This window comes from Martes martes (genome assembly GCF_963455335.1).
Source record: "Martes martes genome assembly, chromosome: 8".
NCBI classification, from domain to species: Eukaryota; Metazoa; Chordata; class Mammalia; order Carnivora; family Mustelidae; genus Martes; species Martes martes.
Genome location: NC_137895.1, coordinates 11,583,609 through 11,600,514, shown reverse-complemented (window position 1 = coordinate 11,600,514; position 16,906 = coordinate 11,583,609). Strand labels below are relative to the sequence as shown.

The following is a 16,906-nucleotide window of genomic DNA, read 5'->3' as shown; positions in this document are numbered from 1 at the left end:
CTTCATCTGTAAAATGGGCATCAGGAGCCCCACACCCCAGGGCGGTGCTGACAAGTAACCGCCAGCACTTGCTTCTTCTGACCAGACAGCGACCGTGGGCAGTAGGAAGCCCAGAGCATCTAAAGGACTGGCTCCGGGGCACACACTAGTGCGGTCCGTGTGTGTGTGCCCTGGAGCTCCGCCTCCCGGGCGGCTCAGCAGGTGCTGAGGAAGCGAGCCCCAGAGGTTTGCCCGGAGAGCAATCATCAGGAAGGGGAAGGAGTCTGAGGCGACCCACAGCCACCTGCCCAGTCACCCGCGGTAGAAGCGGTCCTCCTGGCTGGTATGCAGCCCCTGGGGCGGCCACTGTTTCCCTGGCAAACTCCTTTTTAACCTGACTCCCCCCTCCACCAACCCCTCCCAGCTGTCCCCTTCGGAACCCACTGAAGAGCCTGGAATTTAAAGCGCCTGTCGTTGTCAGAGACTTGCAACCACAACCAATTCGGAATGTCCCAGGTCCAGGAGCACAAAGGCTGCCTGGTAAAGCCCCCGGAAGAGCTCAGAATCCTGCCCCTGATCTTTGCTCAGGTCCACACTCAGTATCACATTCTTCAGATTCTTGTCTGAAAGCCAGAAGGGGGGGGAGGGGCCTCCACTATTTCAACCTAAGGATAATTAGAGCCTGTGACTTGTTTTAAAGGGGTAAAGGGCCAACCTTTCCCAGCCTCCCAAGTACACCGGTGTGACACTGCAACCGTCGGCACACAAAGGGCTTTGCAGCCTGGAAGTGGCCTCACTTTGAAGAACCGGGCATCCAGCGCACACGGCTATTAGGTGGCGGGGAGGGTCGCTGCCAGATCCTCGGTCTCGCCCTCAGAGGCCCCCTGTCCATTCCTTCTCCGACACGCGGCTGGAAGGGCTAACCAAAAAGTCAGCAGAACTAACTCCAGCTGGTTTGGAGGAAGGAGTCTGGTTGGAGGTGAGAAGTCCCAACACTTACCGGGTCCTGTAAATGCCACAGAGCCCAGCGGCCAGTAATTAATCCCATAATGAGGGATTTTTCACGAGCACTTGGCGCGACACAGCCAGCCACCTCCTCCTCAGCCTGGCAAAGGCAGGAAACAGAGGGCGGCAGGCTGGGCTCCAGCAGAAGGCAGGCAGGCCGAGAGCAGGGCGCTGTGGGGGGGCAGGAGGCTCAGAGGAGGTGGCACTGGGAAGCAGAGGGAGAAAAGCTAGTTTCCCCGCAGGAACCAGGCTGACCATACCTCACACACCTGGCCACAAAAACCCATCTGCCGCCCACTGACATGCCTCAGAGGGACACGGAAGGCTGCACTTTACAGCTGGCCCTATAAGCCAGCGAGGAAACACCGGGCCTCACTGCTTTAAGGCTGTATACAAAAGCCTGACCTACAAACCCCCAACTTCACAAACATTGCCCCCCTGCACCAGCCCACACTGAATGCATTCAATGGGTGAGAGGACAAGGGAGGCAATGAAAGCAGATATGGCCGTCCAGGAGCAGGAGAGGATGTGAGCTCTCCCTCACTACCTGGGGCTCAGCACTTAGGTTCTTTGAGTCTCAGTTTTCCCAACTATAAAGTGGGAACATTAATACTGCCCCCCCTTCATGGGATTGGGAGACTTTCATTGCAACAACCTGAGCCTGACTTCAAACTACAGTGACAGAAAAATTTGATGGGAATAGGTTTCTTAAAATGGATAAAAATAGATATATTTATAACAGACTGGCACCGTGCTGGACAAATAGTGTTATGAACAGGGGCGCCCGGCTGGCTCCGTAGGTGGAGCATGTGACTCTTGATCTCAGGGCTGTGAGTTCAAGCCCCACATCCGGCGCAGAGCTTGCTTAAATTTTTTTTTTTAATTTGTGTATGAAATCAAGCACATAAACAATAGAGCCAAACGTTAATGAACATCAAAATCCTCTATGGGGACTCTCATTTTCCTCATTCCACACACAAGGAAAACGAGTGCAGAAAGGGTGCACTGGCTTACCAAGGTCAAAGAGCTGGCAGGTGAGAGAATCAGGATCAGGACAAAGGGTCCGGTTCCAGAGCCTGCTGCCTATTACGTACGTACGAGACATATACACATCCCAGTGGTTGAGACTCAGAACCAAAGCAATAAAGCTTTCTCCCCAAGGTCACACGCAGCCAAGTGCTGGCGCAGACGCTAAGCCAGCACACTCGGGAGAATATATTCACCTGTTTCTCAAGCACACATTAAGTGTCGACCACAGGCGGGGGTCCCAGGAACCACGGGGGAAGCAAGACCCAAAAGCAGGCCAGCACCGACAAGTGCCAACAAGCCCCCGGTCCAGGGCAGTGTTGACACCAGGAGGAAAGCATTGTCTGGCCGCAACTAAGATTTTATGTTTTGATTCCTACACCAGCATTCTATAAAATCTTACCCATCATCCCTCATGGGAGAACAGTGTCTGCGGCTCATCAGAGGGAAGCCACCGCCAGCTACAATGGCTGGTCAACAAGGCCTGGGTAAGGCATGCGATCACCCCGGGGTGGGGGGGGGGAAGGCGCAGAAAGCCGGGAAGAACCACCCCGTCCCCTCCACAGGCCCCCGTTACCCCGCACCCGGATCACAGCGCACTGGGCAGCAGAGAGGAGGAAGCAGGATGGAGGAAAAGATGCTCTGGTGAATGAGGGGCAGGTGAGGGGACAGGAGAGGGCATGGGGACTGACACGTACTGGGACCCACCATGAGTGGAGTTCATGAAAGGCTGAGAGCCTTCCCACCTTAGCGACTCAGGATACTGACATGGGCATGGGTTTTATTAGCCACTTTAAGGACGCGGAAACTGCAGCTCGAAGCAATGAAATAAAAACCTGGGGAAATCACAGAAGTCGCTCGCACCTGGAAGAATGGACGGAGCGGCCCTGGATTGTGGGGGAGAGCGCCGCGGATACACACGCCCACTCCCTTCTCCCAGAATGGACTGAACTGCGCCCCACACCTCCCCAGATTCACCTGTGGAGGCTTTAACACCCCAGGACCTCAAATGGGACTGTTTGGGCCATGGGCCTTTAAAGAGTTGATGAAACGAGAGCATTCGGGTGGGCTCCCCAATCTGCCCGGCGTCCCCGGAAGCGGGGGAGGACAGGAGCCTCGGGGGCTGCGCACGCGCAGAAGGCAGCCGGCTGTAAACAGAGAGAGGCCTCGCTCGTGGACTCTCAGCCCCCCAGCCTCCGGGGCTGGGAGACGGAGAGCCCTCTTGTCCAAGCCAGCCTTGGGGACTCTGAGCACGCCCTTGCCTGACCGTGATTTGCCTGCCTGGCTGCTGTCTGGTTTGCCCCCGCCCCTCCCCGAATACAAACCGCAGACTGGTTTCATGCAGACACGCACCCCGCACCAAAGCAGTCTCCAGCACACCCCCAGCATTTAGACATATTTAATGAACAAATAAACTGAGTGAAAAATAACCCAGCTGCTGCTTCGAGAGTCACCCACTCCCTTGCCCACGGCCCGCTGACTCCCTCTGCTTTCTCTAACTCCCTAGTTCGCACAGCCACCCCCCACCCCCCAAACACAGGAGCTGGCATCTCACTGCAGACACTAGAAATTCCAAGATAATCTCTAGCTCACAACCAGCACCAAACAGTGGTGCAAACTACGTGGACAGGAGGGAATCTACTAAGTGCTGAAATCCAGTGTGTGTCAAATTCTTACAATCGATTTTCAGTCAATCTGTAAAACGAGTGTATGGTTAGGTTAAGGTGCTGGGTTGGGTTGGGTTGGGTTTTGGGTTTTCTGAGTGTGTGTTCAACGGGTGGCACTGAGGACGGGGACAGAAACTCTCCTTGCCCAACGTCAGGCCCGAGCAGCCCTGTACTGACCCAGATCGCTCTGCAGGCTGCAGAGGGTGATGGACTGAGCCACACTAGCAGGGCCAGAAGTATCCACTCATTCCTCCGGGGGGGGGGGGGGTGCGGGGGTACAAACCTGTGGCTCCTTTCTGAACCAATAAGGGCTGCTCTCCAGCTCTCTAGGAAAAGGGTGTCATCCAGGGAAGGCTCCCTTGAGCCAGAAGCTAAAAGACGGACAGCACAGAGCTGAACAGGCAAGGAACACCTGCAAGCTAGCCACTGATCTAGAGCGAAAAGAAAATACCAGAGCAAAGACAGTCTCTAGGCCCGTTTCTAGTCCAGTCTCTAGACCCCCTGACCACCCATCTTCTCCCTTCATGCCCCAAAGAACTCCCTTACCATTATAAACATCTATCTGCTCCAAAGCTGCCACTAGGATTCTGAAACTTTCTCTTCACAACAAAACTAAACTGTTGCAACTTGTTGCTACAATCCAGTGACTTCCCTGGGCCAAAGGAGCCACAGCAGAGCCCGAGTGGCCTGCCCGTGGCTTCTGGACATTTCTGAGACCGTCTCTGCCCATCATCCCCCTGCTGCCTTCTACCCAGTCACAGAGAGGTCTCTCTTTAGGGCCAGGGACCTATTCCCCCCCGCCTCCCCGTGGACAAGACTCCTTGGTGCCTCTGGCCCTCACTTCCTCTCCAGTGAAGACCAGCCAGGGCCCAGCTACGAGCAGGCAGGCACAGTGGCCAGGATGGTCTGTCACCTGCCCTCCCTCAGAACCAACCACAGGCATCTGAAGAATGGCCGGATGAGGTTAAAGGTGATGTCAGCAGCCAATGCAATGTTAGGGTAGCCATCCACACAACAGGATGGAGGCCCCATTCTGCAGCAGCCTGAAGCTCTGCTCCTTTCATTAATTCTTGGCCAATAGTGCAAGAGGAGGCCTTGGGGACCAGCCCAACACTTATCACCACCAAGTGAGGAAACACAAGTTCAGAAGTGAAGGGCATCTACACAGTCACATGGGGGCGTCTGGAATCAGAGCGTTAGGTTGTGAACACCTGCTCAGTCTTCTCACCTGTAAAATGGGGATAGTTTTCTACCTCATGAGGAGGTAAGACTTAACATGAGATAATCCATGTAAAAGCACCAGGAGTGCGCCTAAAATGCACCACGTGCTCAACAAAATGTAACTACTGGTACTCTTACTCTCATTTGCACAGCTGGGACTTCAACCCAGACCTCCTGATTCCTAGGCCAGCGCCCTCCCAACAGAGCCTCTTCCTTCCTTCCTTGCCCCCCACCTCTCCATCTTCCCTCCTCCCCCACCCAGGCCATTCTAGCCTCTGGGAGGTCGGCTCAAGATGCTGAGAAATCCCCAGGCTGAGAAATCCCCAGTCGAGGAGGGTTGCAGGGGCCCCGCCTCCTGGGATGAGTGGTCTGTCCCTCCTTCCTCCCCTCCAACTTCCTGTCACAGGGGAAGATTCCTGAGGCCGGAGATGGGCTCTCCGCCCTCCACCCTACCAAAGCCCCACCAAGCCCAGCATGGTGGAGGCCACACAGCAGCAGCCCAAGGAGTCTTTTGATGACTGAGATTCACCAAAGAAATTTGGGGTCAATACCCTTATCCCAATAGCTGGTCTTAAATATTAAAAATAGATGAAAACTGGGGGCCCCTGGGTGGCTCAGTCAGTTAAACGTCTGACTCTTGATCTCAGCTCAGGTCTGGATCTCAGGCTGGTGAGTTCAAGGCCCCATGTTGGGCTCCATGCTGGGTGTGGAGCCTACTTTAAAAAAAAAAAAAAAAAAGACAAAAACTTTAAAATGACTCCCTGCCACCACTTTTCTTCCCCGAGATTTCCAGACAAGTGCCCGGCATGTGCGCTTTATCAAGTGAAAAGATGAGCAAATGGCATTCGAAAGCTCTGGCTGCCCTCGTCCCCAGGCTCACAGAAGCAGCAGTGAGCCCCAGCACTCGTGACGAGGAGCCACCTCTGCACCAGGCCCCGGGGGGGAGAACCTAGGGATCTAGACTTGAGGACGGACCCCATCTCTGACCCCCCAGGACCTCTGACCTCCACGTCTTCAGTCCAGCGGGTTCTAGCATCTTTCCCCATCCCAGACCAGTTGGACCGAGTCCCCCAAACCAGTTCCAGTGTGTGTCTTTATGTTTATCAGACAGGAAACTCCCTCTCCAGCCCAGTGACTTCATGCAAAACACAGGAAATGCAGCGGCTTTTGAACACAGGCAGCTCCAAATAAAGGAGCCTCTACGGCTGTGTAACAGACTTTTAAAAAAAAAAAAAAAAAAAAAAAAGCTTCACTAACGCGGCTCAGATGAGTGCGACAAGGTAAGCTGTACCGTGTGCTAAGAAGGATGCAAGGGCTGAGACGGTGACAACTCAGCCTCCGACCCAGGAGACAGACCTTCTGGCAGGTTCCTCAGCCATCCTCAAACCCACACTCTTGTTATCAGGGACAGACTCGTTGGACGCATTTAAAATCTTTAAAACCTGACCACATATTTCCTCCTGCCCGCCACCCGAGGACAGATGATATTGATGAGAACATGAAAAAGGAGGAAGGAGGGGGGGAGGAAAGAACCGGACTGCTTTCCGTATCTTTACATGTCAATTATAAGCCCCGGAAAAAACAGACACCTCCCTGTCGCTGGCAGGTAAACTGAGGCGGAGGTCGAACAGCTGGAGAAAAGGCGAAAGGCTGGTCCCAGCTCTGCCTGACCCCAGAGCCCTTGTTTTGCTCCCTCCACCGGGGTTTCGTATGGAAAATACAAGAAATCGATCCCCTCAGTCCTTACATGACTTAGAATTGCTAGAAATGAGCACCAGCTGACGGACACTGGAAAGCCAGTGTGGCCCTCTGAGCGGCCCACCCGGCTGCCTGGCGCTACCCCATGTGAAATATTGATTTTTGAGCTGTGGGAACTTTCAGCTGAAGGGGCCCTGTCCAACTGGAAGAAGTTCAGAGAAACCGAGAACACTTCCCACCCAATTTCTTAACCAGAGCGCCTCTCCCCCCCAAAAGAAAAAGACGAAGGGTGTGGAGAGTAGACTCTTGAGGAAAGATTAAAGGAGCTAAGTATGTGTTGCTCGGCTAAACAGTGCATAAAGGCCAAGAAAGGGAAGATAACACTTTAAAAACACTTTTAAAGGAGGCCACGTGATTCTGAGAGGCAAGGCTCTGGCGCTGAGTGAAACCAGGAGCCCAAGCTTTCTACCAACTCACAGGCTGAGCTTTGGGCAAATAGCTCCTTCTCGAATGGGGGCGGGGGGTGAAATTACCCCTAAGAGCCCCTCCAGCTCACACGTTCTAGAATTCTAAATAAATACGGTAGTGAGGGTTGGGGGTTTTTTTTGGTTTTTTTTTTTTTTTTACTGTTGTTCATTTTTCTTTTAAGCAGGCCATCCTTTAGAGTTACAGGCCACATGAAAGGGAAAAGTCTCGAAGATGCAAAGGTCCCAGAAAGGGAATGTCTGTGGGGAGGTGGAGGTGAAGGAAACTCCCTCCAAGAGGCCCCCTTTCTCCTCTGCGTGGGACAGACTGTTAGGACCATAAGGACCTAGAACCTCTGAGAGGCCCGGAGGAAGCCACGCAAGGGTGGGGAAGATAGGCTGCACCTTCCACTTCCCCCGTAGGCCTGGGCCCAACCTACCCTAGCAGGAAGCCACACCCTTCGGTGGCTACTTTCCGGAAGGCCCGGCAAGGCTCCCTCCAGCCACAGTGGGAGGGAGCCCCGAGGAGAAGCTAGAGATGAAGGCCACACCGCCAAAGAGCTGCAGTCAGGCCCAGAGATACTCCCAGGAAGGCCTCGCCCTCAGCCAAAGGCGATCCAAGAGCCTCTTTTGGGTCCACCTGCGGGGGGCCAGGGGCTGTGTCCCATTCTGGGTGCTGAATCACCTCAGGCTTGAGAAACCAGAGGGCAGAGTGGGGCCCCAGAGAGTGGCCAACGGAAGCCCGTCTCAGTTACTTTTTAGAGAGACACACATCAGGAGCAGGAGGGCAGCTCCCCCCTCCTGCTTCCCAAATATTTGGAGTGTTCACAGCATGAGGTGGGGAGGTGGGGACAGGGGAGAGGACACCAGCCAGCATCCAGCCTTCAAGCCATCTGCCCATGTGGTGGCAGGCCCATTTTAGCCCCAGGCTCATTTTGTGTACTCCTGTGTGACTCATGCCATTCCTCCAGGAGGCCCACAGGCTGCCTGGCAGGGACGCAGACCCGTCCGAGACCCTGATGGGGTCTTCTGCTGGCTTCGCCACAGGAAAAAAGCCAACTCGGTGGTGAGCAGAGCTGGCGGCTTCTCCAGTCCTCACAGCATCCAAGGCTAAGATGGTCTTTCTTGAGAAGGCAACTGGGGCCCTCCAACGCAAAACACCCTTTTGATCACATTTTCTCAAGAATTTGGGCTTTTCCACTGTTATTAATACATTAAAAACCACAGGCCAGAAGCCTGGGGGACAACTGGGGACAGAGGGGAAAGGGGCACGCTAGTGGTTGCAGGGACCCCAAGTTTCAAAAAGAGAATCCAACTGAATGAAAGTCTGGTTTAGCCCGAGGGTCAGAGCGGGCTCCCCAGGAAAGACCAGTGGATGATCTGGAGCCAGGGGAATTGTGGGAAGCCTGGCAAAAGGGTATCCCGAAATACTTTCCAGACACACACTGCAGGCTTCCTTTTCTCATACAGCAAAGAAAAAGCAATCATCTATCATTTCCCAGAATACAAGGGAGTGGATCGGAACAGGCGTTTGTTTAAGGGGTTACTCTGGAAATATGATGTCACGGGGAAGGAAACAAGACCCAAAATGTTCCAGCCGTGAGAGCAAGTCAGTCCGTTTTTAAGACCCTTCCTCCTTCTTTGCACACGACAGGCCCTCAATACGAAACTGGGAAATCGAAAGCAATGCATCGTGACGTTGAAACCTACAAGACAGGCCAGAAGACCCCCTGATTTTTTTTTTAAAGATTTTATTTATTTATTTGACAGACAGAGATCACAAATAGGCAGAGAAGCAGGCAGAGAGAGAGGAGGAAGCAGGCTCCCTGCGGAGCAGAGAGCTCAATGTGGGGCTCGATCCCAGGACTCTGGGATCATGACCTGAGGCGAAGGCAGAGGCTTTAACCCACTGAGCCACCCAGGCGCCCCAAGAAGACCCCCTGATTCTGACAAGTAATAAAACTAAAAAGGCCAGGTAGTGAAGGGCAATGCTCACCCCACTCCTGCTTCCGGGGCCCTCCTCCCTTTCCGGAGGCAGCCACGATTGCCAGCATCTTGGTCTCTTTCCATGCAGAGCCCCAGAGACATACTATGCCTGACAAAAAGGGGAGCACTAGACATACTACTCCGCACCTAGTTTTTTTTTTTTTTTTCCCAACTGGCAACCTATCTTACAGATCACTCCCTATGAGCACTTATAGCTCAGCCTCATTTTTCTAAGGGCTACACTGCAGGATCCCCACTGGAGAGCTGTGCTATGATTTATCAGACCCTTCTGTTGGGCAGTTTGCTTCTTTCCTGTCTTTTTTTATGACAATGCCGTAAAGAACATCCTAGGACACGTCCTCTCGCATTATCTGAGTTTATCTGTGGGTTGAATTCCTAGAAATTAGTCAGAGGGACTATGCTCTGGCAGACACTACCAAACTACCTTTAAAACAGTTTCAGGGGTGTCTGGGTGGCTCAGTGGGTTAAAGCCTCTGCCTTCAGCTCAGGTCATGATCTCAGGGTCCTGGGTTCGAGCCCCGCTTTGGGCTCTCTGCTCGCAGGGAGCCAGCTTCCCTTCCTCTCTCTCCGCCTGCCTCTATGCCTACTTGTGATCTCTGTCTGCCAAATAAATAAATAAAATCTTAAAAAAAAAAAAAAGACAGTTTCATCACTTCTCGGCCCTTTGGCTAAGATCAAGTGTAAAAAGACAGTTTCTTACAATTTATACTCCCTTATGTGTAGGGCATGAGTGCGTGCCTTCACCACTGGGGCATCTCAGAGAAATTAAAATTACTGAATTTTCCAGTTTCCCAGGCACTCTTGTGTTTAACGGGTGGACACATAAATTGGTGTCATGTCTTTGTAAGATGACAGGGCCCTTTTTATCAAAATCAGATTTTCCCCCAACCAGAGCCAGAAGCCAGGTGTCCAGACCCTCGAGAGCTGTTCTCTTTCCATGTCACCCCTCTGGCTCTACCCTAGACATCTTGGATCCCAGGAAACCAGGTTTTAGAACAAAAACCGCAGACAGTTTGCACACCTTCTGCCTGGGCCAGAGCCCTGAAAGGAGGCTATTCGGCACAAGCTCATCGTTGAGGGCATTCAAAAGCATCAGCAGATGCCCCCCTGCCCCCCCCCCACCTCTGCCTCACAGTCCACAAGCACTGTACACACTCACACACACACACCCCTTTTGAGAAAGCAGAAAGAGCACTGAGCAGGAGCTAGGAACACCCCCCCACCTACCCTGCCCTTCCCTGCTTCCTGAGGACCCAGGGAGTTGAGACCTGTCATTTACATATTTTCTTAGAAACTGACATAGCCACTGTATATTGGGCCCTGCGCACACCTTACTTCTTCTAGTTCTCACACCTAACCCTTCAGGGTAGGTACCCATTCCCATTGACAGAGAAGGGACCCGTGGCTCCAGGAGGTGACATGACTTGCCTAAGGTCGTAAAGCTAATTAAGTGGCAGGGTCAGGATTTGAACTCTAACTCTCAGGCTCACCACCCCACGCTTCCCATCTCTAAGAATGGCATTCTAGAAGTCACAGGAGCACCCCCCACTTCCCAGGGGGTGACCAGGGCTCCATTCTGTCGTCGCCAGGGGACTTGAGCCCAGGAGTTCAGCGCACCAAGGGTTAAGGCCGAGAGGCAGTGACTCTCTGGGGCTGCACAAAGGGAAAATGCACTTCCTGCAGAGATGCTGTTTTATGCTCAGCAAATTAGGACGTTTGTTTAATTAAGACGACACACAGATTTTGTTATTCTAAATATTTTTGGAACATGATGCTTGGGAGGAAGCTGTCAAGGCATGGATTTTTTTTTCTTTCTTTCTTTCCTTGGCTTTGGGTTTCTTTCTCCCCCTTCAAGGGAAGGGTAAGGCCAGGCTCAGAGGAAAACAACAGCCAACCCCTCCCCTCCTTTTGAAATAAAGATGTCAAGCTGGTAAAGGCTGTCTTCAGTACTTGATTGAAGGATTAGCTAGAAGAGGAAGTGAAGAAAGCACAGAGAGCCAGGTTTCCAGCAATACCCTAGCAGGCGACACAACAATGCCGCATTTTCTGAGTGTGCTTTTCTCTCTCCCAAAAGCTAACAGATCCTCGTTTTGTTTTTTCTGGAGCAAGAACAGGCAAAAGGCAGCCTGTGATTAACATGCTCCTTCATTCTGCAAGAGGGAAGTTGTCCCATCTCCCACCCCTTTGGTTAAAAAGTTTAAAAATTTTTTTAAAAAGTAAAAACTCAGATAGCCAGGACCCTGATCCTCTCTTTCCTCTACCTTCCTGTGTCCTTCAGGCAAGCAGCCCCACAGACCACCTCTGGAGCCGAGCTGCCCTTCCCCGCACAGAGCCTGCCAATCCAGGCACCTGGATCTGCCCACAGGCACTGCTGGGGCTCAGGGGCTCGCTGAGTGTGAAAAGCGCTGAGTGTGAAAAGCGGAGCTCTTCAGGGTCACCCGCAGCCAAGTGGGGGGTATGGTGACTCTCAAGTTACACAAAGCAATCTCTTGCTTGCTCAGTTATGCAAGTGGGGGTGAGGTGGGGGGGTACTGGGAACTCCTGGAGGGCAGAGGCTTCTGGGACCTGGGCAGAGTGGGCTGGCTCCTTGCTCTCACAGTCCCCATGACTCACCGTACCTTTCTGAGGACCATGTCATCTTCGCCTCATATTAGAGTCATCTGCAGATTTGTCTCAGCATTCCCTAAGTGCCGGAGGGCAGGGGCCAGGTCTTACTCAACCTCCCACCCCCCCCCACCACCTGCCAGAGTCCCTGGCACAGAGCAGTCAGTTAAATATTTGTTCAATTACACATCTACATACTCTCCCTCTGCACCTCGCAGCCTTGTACATAAATTGACTAATATTAATCGAGTGATTGTCTAAACCAGGCCTTAAAGCAGCCTCCCTCCTCACCAAAAGGGGAATAAACCACCAGGTGAGGTTATCAGGCAGGTCTCTGCGGTGTCAGAAATGGCCACAGTGTTGCAGGAAGGAGCAAAGGCTCTCTTCCCCTTCAACAGTTACTCAACAGTTACTTTGAAATCCTCTGAAACCCAGAAAAGGATGCACTGAACCGAGGAGTTGTTGGGCCTCTGACCGCCCAGCGCAGAGAGGCCGCTGGTCTCCGGGACCTGCCAGGACCTGGGACTTCCCAGGAACCTTTCTCCCCACACCAGCTGGGTGGGGCCACAGACCGCAGCCGGGCCCTCACCCTGCCCCTACCTCAAGGCAGCCGGCAACCCCGTCCTGGTGTGTGCAGCGTTGTTATAAACCACTGGGCTCCCTGCAGGGATAAGGGGGTGCAGTCCTGCCCCGGGCGTGGCCCCAGGACAGGATGGCGTGAGGCTACCCCCCTCCTCCTCCAGCACAGAAAAGCGGAGAAGGCAGGGTAACAACCTCGATCTGGCCCAAACAGGGACGATGCAATAGCGCAGGTCTGGTCCTAAAGGAGCAGGACCCAGCTCCCCGCCCCCGCCCGCGTGGGGCGGCCCCCAGGTGGGGTGGAATCAGGTGCGCTCCGGGCCGCCTAGATGGCTGCGGGCATTCCTGGGCCTTCCTCCGCCGGGTAGCGGAAGTCAAAAGTCAACGGCTGAGGGGCTGGGGGGTGTTGGGGAGGGGGGTCCTTCCTGCCTCGCCCGGCACCCGCCGGGTCCCGGTTCCCCACGCACCCACCGCACCTCCCCGTCCCCCTCCTCCGCCCAGCCGATCGCAGCCGGGCGAATGAGGAAGTCGGGAGCGGAGGGCGGAAACTGAGCCGAGTGCAATGTCTGCAGCAGGACAGTCCGATTCTGACTCAGGCGGACGCCCTGACAGCTGCCAAACGGTCCCCGCCTGCCCGTTACCTCCGTTTCGAAAACCCCTGGAAACTTCCAAAGCAGCCGCTGCCCCCGAGCCCCCCATCTCACGCTCGCTCGGTCCGGTCCTAGGGACAGCGGCTCCCCGGAAGGGGTTAAAAAGTTTGCCCAACTTGGGCTCTCCGCGAGGCGAGGGCGGGGCGCGTGCCCCGGCCGCAAGGGGAGGTCGAGGCTCCCGGTGCCCCGCCGGGGGAATGCGCCGGGCAGGCAGGGGGAGGGGCGGAGGGTTTCCGGGGAGCGCCGGCCCCGAAGCCTTGGCCTGCTCCCGAGGCCCTGCCTCCAGCGGCGCCCTCCCCGAGCGTCGCGCAGGGGGTCCTCCGGCCGCTCCCGGAAGGATGCGGTGCCCCGGCCCGGGCCCGCGGCGTTCGCGGCCCCCCCTCGCCCCGCGCGCCGGTCGCCGGCCGCGCAGAGGCCGAAAACCACCCGTCCGGCCGCTCGCCCCAGACGCCGCGCGTCCCGTCGCCACCGCCCCCGCCCGGGGCGGGACCGGCCGGTGCGGCTAGCTCACCTGAACCTGGATCTGCGCCGGGGAACGGGCGCTGCTTCTCCCGAGAGGGCTTTCTCGAGCGCTCGGGCGACGGCGGGGTGGGGCGAGCACGCGAGGCGGGTGCTGCAGCAGGTCAGTCTCGCTCAGCCTTCCGTGCCCTGCCCGGGAGCCGCGGTGATCTGCGCGCCTCACCGCACCCAGCTCGGCTCCTCGCCGCCTTCCCGCCCCGCCCTTGCGGACGCCCGCCTATTCCAGCCCGGCGCCGGCCCGAGGGCGGAGCCTGGAGGGACGACACCGCCCCCCCGAACGGCCTCGCCCACTCCAGCCCGTCCCCGGTCTTGATGGACAGACACCTGGGGCCTGTGGGAAGGGGGTGGGCGGAGCCTCTGGGTCCAGCGGGGTCCTCGCCAACCGCCCCCACCTCCACGGGCTCCACCTTCCTCCGCGCTTCCTAGGCGGGAGCCCCGCCCCAGTGGGCCGGGCCCGACGAACAGCCAGGTTCCAGGGGGAAGATTGACACAGAGAGAGTCCAATCAGAAGGAGGAGGCTCGCAGAAGGCTCAGGCCGGGATTTTGGTGCATTGCCGAGGCGGGGCGAGGCAGGGCGGGAGCCGGCTGGGAAGGTCCGGGGCTCTGACACCCCGCCCCTCGAGCTGTTTTCCCGGTCCCATGTCATCCTACCAGAAGAACAGATATTAAGTACCATATATGGAAAAAGTGCTATTTTACATAATTATGATGGCCTGTGGGGGCAGGCATGGACTCAGCCCCGGATCCGGTGAGGGCGCCCTGAGTTCGATTCCTGACCCTCTCTTTAGAGTGGGCACGGCGCGGTCTTCCAGCCTTCAGAACTGTCCTCAGAGGGGTTCCTGGGGTGCACTTCCAAGCATTCTCACCTGCACGTGATTAATTCGCACACCTCTTTAGATATTTGTTACCAGTGTTTTCTTGGGTGTTCTTTTTGGGTAGGCAAAGAGCCACTCTTTTTGGTTACTGCCTACTACACGAGGATAAAAACTTTTTTTTTTATTTTTTTTTTAATAAATATATAATGTATTTTTATCCCCAGGGGAAAAACTTTTTTATTAAAAAATTTTTTTAGGGACTGGCTCAGTGGATAGAGCATGAGACTCTTGATCTAGGAGTTGTGTGAGTTCAAGCCGCAGGTTGGACGTAGAGCATACTAAAAAAAAAATTTTTTTTTTTACTTATTTATTTGATAGACAGTGATCACAAGTAGGCAGAGAGGCAGGCAGAGAGGAGGAAGCAGGCTCCCTGCTGAGCAGAGAGCCCGATGCGGGGCTCGATCCCAGGACTCTGGGATCATGACCTGAGCCGAAGGCAGCAGCTTTAACCCACTGAGCCACCCAGGCGCCCCCATGCTAAAAAATTTTTTTAATTTAAAAAAATTGTTTCGCAATACAAAAATTAAAAAAAATTTAAAATTGTTTTGCTCTTATCTTTTAATCCATCTGGAATCTGGTTGTTGAGAGAGGGAGAAAACTAATACAATTTTCGCAATAGCCAGTTATCTATTCTTTATTCATCACCTTTCCAACCTGTATGTGCTTGAACCTGCTTCTGAGTTTGTATCCATTGACCTTTCTGTGTGTTCCTGTGCGATTTCCAAAATACTTTAATGATGGTAGCTTTATAATACATTTTCTATCTAGGAGGGCAAATTCTCATGACACTTTCCTTTTGGAATGTTCATACTATTATGACTAAACTATAACTTGAGGGAAAAATGTATGATGTAAAAGCAAAAGAGCACTGGAAAAAAGAATTTTGCAACCCTAAGAATTACTACCAACAATATACAAAGAGCTCTTCTCAGTGACTAAGAAAAACCCCAAGTACTCCAAAACAAAAATGGCCCCAAAAAAGGAACAGAAGTAAGAAAGAAGAAACATAAATGGCCAATAATTATGAAAAAAAGTTATTAGAGGGGTGCCTGGGCGCCTGGGTGGTTCAGTGGGTTAAGCCTCTGCCTTCCGCTCAGGTTGTGATCCCAGGGTCCTGGGATCAAGCCCTATATCAATAGGCTCTCTGCTCAGCGGGAGCCTGCTTCCTCCTCTCTCTCCCTCTGCCTGCCTCTCTGCCTACTTGTGATCTCTGTCTGTCAAATAAATAAAATCTTTTTTAAAAAATTAAAATTAAAAATAAAAAGTAAAAAAAGTTATTAAAAATGCAAAGAAATGCAAACACAATATCACAAGATCCCATTTTTCACCTAACAAATTTTTAAAAATTAATGAAAGTACAAAAATGTCCCCTGTTGGCCAGGTTTAGAGATACGGGTAGGAAAGCAAATTGATCAATTCTCTCTGAGAATTCACCATAAAAAAATAATTGGGAAAGTGCACAGATAGTGGTTTAAAAGGTACTCTTTTCAGGGCACCTGGGTGGCTCCACGGGTTACGCCTGTGCCTTTGGCTCAGGTCATGATCTCAGGGTCCTGGGACCTAGCGATCCTGGGATCGGGCCCATATCGGGCTATCTGCTCAGCAGAGAGCCTGCTTTCTCCCTTCTCACTCTCCCTGCCCCTGCCTACGTGTGATCTCTGTCTATCAAATACAAAAATAAATAAATAAATAATCTTTTTTTTTTAAAAAGGTACTCTTTCAACATTGTTTAGAGTCACTAAATATTAGAAATAATTGTATAAGAGATTGATTGAATAAATGTTGATACATCTGTATGTTTCAGAAATAAATACCAAAAAAATCACTAAAATTTTGTTTAGATTTATATTTATGATTTAAAATATAGTAAGTAAAGAAAAGCAAATTATATAATGCTATTGTAACAAGATTTCATTTATTTTTGTGCAGTGTTTGTGTGTTTATCTGGGGGGGTGTGTGTGCGCACATGTGTGTATGTCTCAGAGAAACAGAAAATGAACTTTCAAAAGGATTATATTAAAGTGTCAATAAGGTTAATGTCTTGGTAGAAGGATTGTGACTAATTTTTTCCTTTTGCTTATCTGTGTTTCTAACACACATATCACTTGCATAATTTTGTCAAAGGTAGAAGAAAATTACTCACTCTGATGTCACCTCTTCGAAAATGGCCTCCCTGACCCTGCAGGCCAGTTAGGTGCCTGTCCTTTGTACAATCACATCACCTTTCCCTTATCTCTCTCACTGCACATTAGATTTTAATCCTCCATCTCCTGGCTGTTTCCTCTGCCCAGGTTGGGAGCTGCCTGAGGACACAGAGGGACTGTGCTTTATTTGTCTCTGTGGACCTGGAACCAACACAAGGCCTGGCGTAAAACAGTCCTTAGTGAATACTTGGGCAAGACTCAGCATCTATTTCCTTATCTGTAAAATGGGTATAATCACTGAGTCTTTCTTAGCCCCAGTGACTGTTGGGAAGAACACAGGAGACCTGGACCTCAAGCTGTTTTCTAAACTGCTAACTAGGGGTGCCTGAGTGGCTCAGTTGGTGAAGCATCTGACTCCAGATTTTGGCTCAGGTCGTGATCTCAGGGTCGTGAGATCGAGCCCCGCAT

General features: G+C 52.9%; 1 protein-coding gene across 1 annotated transcript in view; it reads right to left on the bottom strand.

Moving 5' to 3' along the window:
• Positions 1 to 13,587, bottom strand: part of MYH9 (myosin heavy chain 9) — a 90,718-nt gene extending 77,131 nt beyond the window's left edge. The window contains exon 1 of the mRNA XM_080811686.1: positions 13,412 to 13,587. The gene's annotated coding sequence lies outside the window, so the exon portion shown is untranslated. The remainder of the gene's footprint in view (positions 1 to 13,411) is intronic.
• Between the last annotated feature and the right edge of the window lie 3,319 nt (positions 13,588 to 16,906).